The sequence below is a fragment of the Cololabis saira genome, chromosome 15, assembly GCF_033807715.1.
Source record: "Cololabis saira isolate AMF1-May2022 chromosome 15, fColSai1.1, whole genome shotgun sequence".
Classification (NCBI taxonomy): Eukaryota; Metazoa; Chordata; class Actinopteri; order Beloniformes; family Belonidae; genus Cololabis; species Cololabis saira.
In genome coordinates this window covers 10,599,003-10,609,701 of record NC_084601.1, presented here as the reverse complement: position 1 = coordinate 10,609,701, position 10,699 = coordinate 10,599,003, and the positions used below count along the sequence as shown (strand labels likewise).

At 43.4% G+C, this 10,699-nt stretch overlaps 1 protein-coding gene across 1 annotated transcript in view; it reads left to right on the top strand.

Moving 5' to 3' along the window:
* The first annotated feature begins 2,155 nt into the window (after positions 1-2,155).
* The window catches only part of atxn1a (ataxin 1a), a 105,553-nt gene continuing 97,009 nt past the window's right edge, over positions 2,156-10,699 (top strand). The window contains exon 1 of the mRNA XM_061742440.1: positions 2,156-2,239. The gene's annotated coding sequence lies outside the window, so the exon portion shown is untranslated. The remainder of the gene's footprint in view (positions 2,240-10,699) is intronic.

The window sequence follows — 10,699 nt, the reverse complement described above, 5'->3', positions numbered from 1 at the left end:
TTGCTTACATTTTCACTTCATGCACCAATGTAGAAAAATGCAGTCATTAAAATGCCTGTAGGAGTTTATTTGTTGAGAGCCCATGTCTAATAAAAAGAAGAGAATCCATAACCAAAACAGTATTTTAACATCTCTAAAGAGCTTCTTCTGAAGACTTGAAATGATTAATGGCACGTCCTCTTCATTTGTAAGTAGTTTTCTTTTATCTGCCATAATCGCAGTAACAAACCCGTTGTCCGCCTGCCTTCTACAAATCACTGGCTAAGCAGAGTGCGTGCTTGATTGTGTGGTCCGGGGTATTTGCTTAGATGAAAGTATTCACGAATGGCATTTCAGTGTGAGTCAGTTACAGTGCAAGTATGCACATTTAAGCGGGCCGTCTCTATTTCTCAGAACTCCACTCCGAACAGGCCACACCTAGCACATGCATTGTCCCTGATTGTATACTGTTTACACCTCCTGTGAAGAACACAGGTATGTCTCTAGGGAGTAACCCAACACTGTAAAAAGAATCTGCTCCTCCTCTGGGAGTAGCACGTTATTCCTCTTGTGCACCGTGGCCCTGAACTACACACCATCGCTCAACTATGCATTCTCAGTGCACTCTGAGCGCTGCAAGTCATTCAAATCGAGGCTTGAGCCAACAGGGCACTCTGGAACTGCCTATTGGAAAAAGTCAGATATTCAGCTCTCTGCACGGTAGGCTGTGTCCTTCATTAACATGGACACGTTTGTACCTGCTCGTGCATTCATGCAGAGTGCAGGAGTGGAACAGTAAAGACCGGTGCAAGTACATGCTTGCGTGGATACACACCACTCTGTGAGCTAATAAAACAAAATCACTAATCTGGATCTGTGGTTGTTGAATTCAGAAACGTGTGCTCAACTGTTTGCTTTTGTACTGTAATCTGGCACTTATATTGGGGTGGGTCAGACTGGATAACATGTAAGAATGACGCCGCAGGTGGGGCAACAGGGCACCCCCAAATCTGCTTTTACCATTACTCACTAAATCAACAAGTGGTTATTATAGTGGTCATCATGAATGTGTTCAGGCATTTAATGCCAGATGAATCCTCATTAATTACAACCCTGACAGCAAGGAGGTTGAAAATTCAGTGGTTGTGAAATAAAAAAAAAATCTTTCATTCAAGTATCACGGCTCATTCACTAACTGCTGTAGCTCCGTCTTTTTCACTTCTGTGCACCCAGGCTATGAATGTACTGTAACACTAGCCCTCGGGCACACAGGGCAGCCTACATTTCTGTCTCTTTGTTTGCCCCACATGTGACAAGGGCACAATAGAGTGCTGGACAATAGGTCGCTTATTGAGTGACTGGCGGGGAGTACGATACAACCCTGACCGCCCGTCACTCTGCAGCCTCATGCAGCCTGTGGCTCACGGGCAGGGTTGGGTTGCACTCTCTTCTGAAGTATATGGCCAGGCACTTGCAATTGTGTTTGAATCTGGGGGAGAGGTCACAGAGGTCAGTTTAGAAAAAAAAAACAGGATCTTTTATGCATTAGAAGAACATACCAGGGGGAACTGACACGAAACAAATACGCTAACTTAGTTTTCATGTTTTTCTACTATGCATCCTGTGACTGTGTGTGTGAAATCAGTGGGCAGATGAGATTTCCACCATGCAACTAACTGTCAGCTGACTGTCAGTCATAGCTTTCAGCTGATTTTCTCTGCAACCTTGAGCCTCAGAGTCCCAGTCCCAGGGCCCACCGTGACCTAGTAACCTTTGCAGACTCGTCGAAAAAGGTTGAACTTGCAATCAAAGTTAAAAAAAAGTATCACCAATAATACAGGACACTAAACACACAATGAATGCAGCCCTGCTTGCATACTCTAGTACACAAAAACACCCTTGAACTATTAATGGCGTACGCGGTGTGTATTCCCACGCTCGGGCGCTGTGACCGAACTTCCCGTGCATGGAGGTAAATTCTCTGGACGCCTGCTGCGTTCTGAGCTCCTGTCATATTTTTGCATGAGTACCTCGCAAAAAAAAAAATACTGCTCCATTTTTTTCTTTCTTTCTTTTCTTTTCTTTTTTTTTCTTTTTTTGAAACCTCTCCCTCCGTCTCTGTGAAGGTGGGGGCAGAGAGGTATTAGCTGCGCTGCAGACATCAATAAGAGGGAGACGCGTTCCTCCCTCAGCGCCGGAGCCGTGCAGGGAGCCCTGGCAGCAGAGGACCGCCGCACACTCCCGCGGCTAACCACGCACTGTAAGTCACGCAAAAACTATCTACCGACAAGCTGCTGCTGTCGCACAACCTCTCCCTGCTTTTTTTTCGTCGTGTCACTTTTCCTATTTCGGAGCTGAGTAAGATAAAATGGCTGGAAAAGAACTGGGAAAAGGGTGGCGCTGCCGAAGCGCCGCTTTATACTACTTAGAAAAAAGCCTGGGAAAAAAATGTTAACTTCGCACTCTTTAGTTGTTTTAGAGTGGCCAACTCTTGGGGGGGCAGACGGGGCGTGGGTTTGTGTACTTGTCATTTCGAAACGCGAATGCAAAGTGTTGTGTAAAAGCCTGAATTGTGGTTCCGCGTTAAATCGACGCAGAGCCGCGGCGACGCGCGTGGTACGCCCGTAAGGCTCTGCGTCGGTGTAACGCGGGACTATAAATCAGCCTGAAGTGGTGGGAAGCGCAGCGGAGGCTCGGCGGGAATCCGCCCGGGCGAGAGGCTCCTCCGCCCGGCCAGCTCGCGGCGGGGCGGCCGCTCCACTTCCACTAACTGCGCCATTCGACCTCTCGGCTCAAACATTTTTCTCTGCGTATAACTACTCATTTCCCCCTCTAAAATAGTGCCACACCCCGATGAATACGCTCGCTTGAAGTCGCACTGACATTCTTTTGGACTCTTTTCTTACTGACGAGGAATGTCAAATGAAGGCAGATCGTTTTTTATCTCCGTTTCACCATCGCGGAAGTGTTTTTCGTCCGCACGAAACAGAGACAAACAACTTAACCACAGTCCTTCATTTGGACACTTTGTTGCGAAAACGCAGTCACGTTGTGCTGTGCGCGTTTCGACAGCTGGTTTACACACGTTTATTGTCACGTATGTGAGAGGTTACTCCACTTTATCCGCTGGTTGTAAAGGACATTACAGGACTACCCGTGATGTCATTCATCCCAGCCGGGACCATTATATAACGGGACTGTAGGGAAGCCTGCTATAGCTGCTATTTTTACTCTGTTTACACCTCCAAATCGGACGGGCTATACGTCCCAAGCGATCCTCCCTGCTCTCACGCATATTACACATGTAATCAGACTACATGGATGGAGAGAAGAAGCTGCGCGCCTTTGCATTTTTAAGTTCCCCCCCTTTTCTGATCATATGCACGTTACATTCTTCAGTTGCATGTTCCCATTAAGTTTTAGTGGATTGCCTTTTAGCAGTAACTTGAACAATCTCCCCTCAAAGTTCAGCTCACAGTAATAGTTTAGTTTAGTTTATTTAGCAAATACAATAAAAATAACATCACACAAATAAGTGCAGTTAAAAGAAAACTGTGCAGGGAGGAGCGAGCAAGCCAGTAGGCTTATAAGGAGCCCCCACCTAATAACATTTAACAATATAGTTATGAGGATACAAAATCATAAAATAAAAATAAATAATACATCATAAAAATTGCATGCAGAACATGAATGAAAATGAAAAATTACTGTAGACCTATAAAGACATGATCATGAAAATATGAATATTATGCTGAACAAGTGGCAACACAGAATATGAAGTACAAAAGAAACATTAAAAGTGGGAAAAGCAAGAGCTTTCTTGACTACATTGTTGACTTAAATGTTCTCTTGAGCGACTTTTGAAGATGGATAGGGACCTACAATTGTTTGCAATATGGTACCAATTATTCCAGACTTTGACACCTCTATACCTAAACAAAAATGGGCTTCAATTGGCTAATAACCACATTAAACACCGGAACATCTGGACCCAAGAACATGAGAAACATAAAACTGTCACTGTCAACTTTGTAATTTTCATTTATTTCTATCATCTATAGAGTTCTAATTGCTCATTTGTATATTTTGTTCTTATACAGTAAGTATGATATTACATTTTATGTTAACTATAGGTGGAGGCACCTGATAAGCTCTTTGAGTTTTCGCCTATTCCTGCACTTTAATTTGTAAAGTTGTTACTTTTATTTGTGTAATTTTTAACTGCAAATAAATAAATCTAAATCTAAAACTTTATGGGCACCAGTTTATATTATTTTGCAATAACCCTCTTTAATCACACTGTCAATCTAGTATGTTTCTGCCTTCACTTAAATAATTAAGAGTACTTGAAACAAGACAAACAAAGAGACATAAGCCCCTTTCACACAGCCAGTTCGAGGCGGGAACGTTGCGCCTTTAAGCCGCCTCGCTGTTCTGTGTGAAAGTCACGGAGGCGGAATGGGGGGGCCAAGTGGCCCCACCAATAAGCCGGCAGCGGAGGTAGTCACAGAGCCGTCACAGAGACGAAACGGGGTCTGTGTGAATGACACAGCCGGCATGCCGCTGACATGACGGTCGGACTGACGCTGTCGTCACGCCTCTGATTGCGGAACGCCGGCATGCTGTGTGAATTTACAGACGGGAGCGGCGTTATGCCGGCGTTGTATGGTTCTGTGTGAACCAACAAAGGCGGCGTATTGGCAGGACTTCTTTACACCAATATTGCGGAATCTCTGTGTGAAAGGGGCTATAGTTGAAAGTCCGGAGAGATGACACCTGGGCAGGTCTGTCATGTAAAGTTGTTTGGTGTGCTTGTGTAGCTGCAACGTGAACCCAAGGTAACCAGATCCAGTGTGTGCAGAGTATCAAACGCTTTGTTTGGACTTTAAAGTGTGAACGTGTCACCCGGTTCTTGTAAAGCTTCATGTTTGCCAGCCAAGGGCAATGTTTATACCACAGTACAAAAATATTACAGCCTCTGTCACAGCCATTGCTGAGTTAAGATGTCAGTTTACAGTTTGCTTCGTGATGCACTCGCTCACAACACCGTGTGTTTGGAGATGCTTGAAGTGCAACTGAAGGCCTATGCAGACTCAGTGGTTCCCTCAAAAAAGTGACCTCTGTTGGGTTGCTTTCATGGTTCGGTTTTGGACGTCTATTTCTGACGCCCTCATAGTGGGTCAGAAGCTTTGCTACAAAAATAGCTGCTAGTTTTGGAGTTTGTGCAGGATGTTAGTACATATGAATTAGGCAGAGAGGTTCATTATTCAAATTATTTTGTTGTCTTGTAAATGCATTTTATAAGACACTTTATATAATTAACATCTTCATGTCATGTTTTTCAGTAGCTCTGTGTGACAAAAGTCTGATTTCTTGGTAAGCAGAGGTGGCTGTGTCTGCAGTTATATTGTTATTCGTTGCCAGTGTGATGAGAAAATCTTTTTTTTTAATTATAAAATGCAACAAACTACATCACAAAACCAGTAGTTTTCATTTAGCATATAATTTTTTAAAGGAATTGAGTTTAACCTTCGACTATTAGTTTATCTCACTAATATTGTGTTATTTGTCTTGTCTTAAATTGGGAATTCAACAAATAAAAATAGCTTGATTTTCTTTATCATTGGTCCTTTTGCAAAGATATTGTCTCATCCGGTTGTCGGGGTCTTTGGTAGGATAAAGTCCCAAACAAGTGATGACTCATGTGGGTGGGACAAGATGCAACAGATGAGCCCCAGGTCCGGAAAAGAGGATGCTCTCATATGATGATGCTAAAGAGGGAGATGATGAATGACAGGGGACCAAATATCAATCTCTGTGGGATGCCATGCAAGAATAAACTGGGTTGGTTCAGAAATTGGTTGTGGCAAAAAGAAAAGACTACTTGAAACATTTAAAATGACTCTAAATTATAAGATTCATTGTAATTAGGATGAGTGCAACGAGATTTAAGTAATCTGCATGAACTTCTCAGTCTGGGTGTTTTGGTACTGGGATGCCAAGTCCCTTGTAGATGAGAGATTAAAAAAAAAGTAATTTTATTGCTCTCATGCCAAGTTTCATTTTTATGTCGATGACGCAGTAATGTACCATGCTACCGCTGAGCTGACTCAGGCCTTATATGACCGATAACAGCTTCTTGCGTGGACTCAAACTAGTCTTAAACTCAACAAACAAAGCTCATGACATATTTTCAAAGGCAAGAGCAATCTTTGCAAAGTATGCAGTGTATTAATTTAAAAGGTTTTCTTGGTGTGATACCAACCTACCTAGAGATCTACATTCTTCAAAAAAGCTTGTCACTGCCAAGATTTGATTCTTTTAAGTGCACCTTCAGTTCAAACTGGAATTAGGGGAACAAGTTTTTTAAGTACACAAGGCATCAGTTCCAGTCCCATCTGGACCTGGAAGACCCGGTCCCATTGCACACATTAAAACATTTTATAATTTAAATTATTGTTTTACATGCATCAACAGATGCTTTGATTCAGCTTTGCTAGTGGTGTTTATAATCGATGAATAAATAAGTAATCATTTCTATATATCTTATATGTCTTAATAATAATTATAACAATAATTATAAAAATAGTAATTGTCAGGATCTATTAAAAGTTAAAAGATAATACCTAGTCCTTTTAGTGGGAAGACTTAAGCTTCCTGAATCCACGACTGCGGGAGAAATGTTGGTACAAAGTGCGAAGAGTGACGATTAATCGCTTAAAATGCTTTTTTCTGTTTAACAGGAGGTTGGGAACAAGAATGAGCCTGGTGCTGAGTGTAGTGAGTCATGTCCAAGAAGTTATTTTTGGTTTCCAAAGGAATGAGTGGAAGATAAAAAAAAAAAAAGCTGCATATCTAGACAACAGTAGAGGGAGTAGTTGCAGTTGGCCAACAGTTGGAGTTTCAGTGAGCTGCGTGTTGGAGGTGTCTGCTTTGATTTGGTCCAAAAAGGCCTCTAAGTTCAGTATTTTTCAGATTTCAGAAGGCACACGTGAGCAAAAGGCCAAACTGCACCCCTCTGTTGTGTTGTCATGCCACTGTGGCCCAGGCGTATTGTCCCACCCGTGACCCTCCCACCTACAACACACACGCATATGTCCACACACGTGCACTTCTCTACCGCCACCATGCTGTAGCCTTTGTCTCCAGCTGCCACTCACTCTCAAACGGTAATGAGAGGCAATTAGAAGTCAATGTGTTCTAATCACAAGCCATTTAACCGAGCTTGACTCGTTCTGCCACGCGTGCAGACCCTCACAGATGCGAACACGCGCGTCTGACAGAGCTCACCAGAGTGTCTTATTTGTCATTGGAGCTGCCGCTTGTGTAAGGCAGCGAGGGAAATTGCATGTCTCTGTTTGAGACTGACATTTCCAGATAATGACAGGGTGGAGATTTTATGGCTGAATGGACATGTGACAGAAATGAGTGTATATGTGCAAGTACGGGCAGCGTGAACGGCGGTTGGGAGAACGCGGCGCTGGTCGTGCGATCGCCTGAAACAGGTGCCCGTCCGTGTGTCAACGGTGTGTGTTAGATTGAGGAACTGGCTGCGACCAGAATCTCTACTCTTATCATTTGTTTACATAAGTAACTTTGACAAATTCCTCACATTAAACAAGCGTTTAAATAACATTTAAAAAAAGAAACCCTGGGCGGCGTGCTATTGTGAGCTTGTGCAAACCTCTCTTTTAACTCGGGATGGCTTGCATTGTCCTCAAACTCCGTCTTAAGACAAACAATGTCTATTGTGGCAGCCCACAATGTTCAAGACGGTCATTATACGTTGTTCTGCTGTCACTTTTGTTTTGTTTACATTTCCCCTCGACATTTATAAGAGTTTAAAACAAAAACAATTCTGTTTCTTTGCAAGAACTGCGTGAAGGCCTAGACTGCTGTCACAGCCTCCTCCTGGCCGTGAAGCCTGAAGGAGAGCGGGAGCAGAAAACAGTGGCGTAGCTACAACGCAAGCGAGGTGACGGGACAAAGGGACAAAAGGAGGGAGGAGGAAGAATTACAATGAAAGGACAAAAAAATCTAATGGAGAGACTTGTGAGTGGGATTAAAAAAAAAAAAAGAGCGTGTGAGGAAAATGGTTGTGAAAATGTTCGTAGCGGTGGGTGGGGATGGGGGCCGATCAAGAGATTGAGCTGTCTCATTGAACCATGCAGCGTACTCAGACCTTTTCAGCTTTTCCTTTCATCCTCCTCTTTTCATGAGCGTACCGAGCGCACATGCTCGCGCACTAGAGGAGAGACGAACTCACACAGCGCGCCGCCTTTAAAGGGATCAATAAGAGCTCTCTGTGTTTTGTGTCGAACAAACCGCAATGTATTTTTACCAATCTGAGCTTCTGCTGCGTTTGTGAAATGATGCATCAGGTTCTTTTGAGTTATGAAGTTAGGAATCACAACATTTTCTGTGCTCCTTCTATGATAAAATGTAACTTAAGCCTTAATGTCATGATCACGTTTATCCTCTTGGAGCACTTGTTGAACAGTGTGGAGACTTTGACTTTTACCTTCTTCGTTTCAAAAGGTCAGCTGATCAGTGCCCATGGTCTACTTTTCTGCTGTGTGTACTATTACTATACTATAGGGGGTGTAAATCTTTGTCAAAATGCTGATAAGTTAGAGCATGCTTCGATTGCTACGTAAACCATATGAAAAAAAAGGAAAGCTCGGTTTGGGACGTGGGATCAATAATGGCTACCAGTTTATACAAAGTGGCTGTAAAAGGCTAAACTGGGCTGAACTACCAATATAGTACTTAAATAATGACAGGACTTCATTACGACCAGCGAAAAGAAATTCAAGCTGCCAGTTTTAGCTCTGTTTCCAAGTGTTAAAACATGCTTGCTGTGCTCTCGCTATGTAATATAATAATATATGATCCTTACGTAACTGTCAGTTCCTGTGATCTCTGTACCTTGATTCATATTTGATTGTACTCCAAGCAAAGCCTAATTGAAAGGGAGGATTCTTATTTTCTGATTTCGAAACGCCTCTCCAAGATGACAAAAACAGTGTAATTAAGTTGAAACAGTTATTGCCTTGCAGCCTGTTTTCATGACGACGCTCTTGTCATGTTTCATCACTGAGATCCCCTGGACCCCTTTCGGCTCGGGACTTAGTTCAGTGACTGAAACGAGTCTGAATTTACTCGCTGTTGGATTCGGCTCCAGCTACGATGAGCAGAGCTGGAGTTGATTAACAAGGTCTGGTCATGAGAAGTAACAGTTTTGTCAATGTTTCAAGGTGAACCGCTGTGAAATTGCGCTCTCGTCTGTCTCCAGATTGCGGCGGGTCACTTCTGTTGAGACCCTAAAGGTTGACGTTACCAACTCGTGGCCCCACTTCACCCCTTTCAGACAGGAAGGTGTTGACTTCACATCCCTCTGCTGTTTACGGCTGACTGAAAACGCTGGCAGCTTGTACTACCGGGGTCCCGCGGCCTCTTCCAGGGAGCGTGGGCCCCCAGGTGCCCGAGCCCTGTTGTTGCACGTGTCTGCTGGACGTATCTAACCTGGCCGAGATGATAGACCAAACTGACCAACATAATAGCGATTGCTGTCCTAACGGAGCTTCCTAAGGGCGTAACAGTATCTCTGAACTCTTCTGTTGATTGCTCTTTGGAAAGTTGGAGAAGCTGGAATTGAAATTTCTCCATGATTTTCTGTTTTTACTTTTATTTCTACTTATTCTTGCTTTTTTTTTTTTTCTTATTTTAGCTTTCATTATTGTCAGATTTCCATTTCTCCTTGCCTTTTTGCAACTCTTCTCTTTTCTTGTTTCAGTTTTGAGAGTTTTTCTTGTGATGGGTTGATGACTTGATTGTATGGTGATTCTTTGTGCTGGTCTTCAAAGTGCTCGTTAAAACCATTACAGACAGGACTTGAAATTGACAGCTCCTCCTGCTACAACTCTTTGGGGATGGAGGAGAGACTCCAGGTCCAGCCTTTAGACTGAGACGGAGAGAGAGACTGAGAATAGACAGAGAGAGAAACGGGGAGAGAGAGACCGAGTGAGAGAGAGAGAGTGTCTGAATGATTTAGTCGACAAAAGAATAAATATGACGTCTACTGTTATTAGTAGTTTCATAACTAACGATGTTTTATCCTGTTGGATCCCAGACAAGTGAAATACCAGACCTGCAGCATCACATCTGGATTCTTTGTCATGTTAAGAAAATGTTCTATTTTCTTTCACATTGTACGTTTAGAAATGTTGTGTTTTGTCTCTGACAGCGAACCCCACTCCCGACATAGCTGACAAAGCCTGCCAAATCTTTGCACAACTATTCACTTCCACTCAGTTGCACATCTTGTCTACTTCTTTCAAACTCAGGAGGCATTGTTAGCAGATAAACACGTTGTGTACTGCCGGCGTGCCGTAGCGACCCTGGACTACAGACAGAAGACAGTCTGGGTGCCAGCACTGAGAGTCGACCAGAGTCGTTCTGGAGTGAAACCAGTAAACTTAGATGTGCGGGGCGGGACCCTGGGTACCAACGAGGACTCACATCTGAGCCAGAAGGATACACATTCAGTGAGAGGAATGCAATAACAGGAAAATGGCCAGTGATAGAAACAATCCCTGGAATACCAGAACCACCCTTCACCAGTGTTTTTCTTGGCAAACCTTCCTTTCCATTACTACTGTTTACTCCTTCGGATGTTGATGTCCAAACACGGCACATGGCGCTGTGGTCAGGATCCATA